Source organism: Salvelinus sp. IW2-2015, linkage group LG25 (assembly GCF_002910315.2).
Source record: "Salvelinus sp. IW2-2015 linkage group LG25, ASM291031v2, whole genome shotgun sequence".
NCBI lineage: Eukaryota > Metazoa > Chordata > Actinopteri > Salmoniformes > Salmonidae > Salvelinus > Salvelinus sp. IW2-2015.
Genome location: NC_036865.1, coordinates 9,455,741 through 9,456,103, shown reverse-complemented (window position 1 = coordinate 9,456,103; position 363 = coordinate 9,455,741).

Genomic DNA, 363 nt, shown 5'->3' with positions numbered 1-363 from the left:
CGGTCGACGTCACCGACATTCTAGCCATCGCTGATCCTCTTTTAATTTTCCATTGGTTTTGTCTTGTCTTCCATCACACCTGATTCCAATCCCATCAATTACATGTTGTGTATTTAACCCTCTGTTGCCCCTCATGTCCTTGTCGGTGATTGTTTATTGTAAGTGTATGTGTACGTCTGTACTGGTGTGCGTCGGGTTATGTTACCCATTGATTTTTATTATTATGTTTTCTTGTGMMTTTTTTTGTAAATAAACTGCGCCTTTGGAAACACAGTTATTTCTCTCCTGCGTCTGACTTCTCTGCCYCCAGTTAAACACCCTTACATGAGCTTTTCGGCACAGCACAACGTCTGTTCTAGCCTT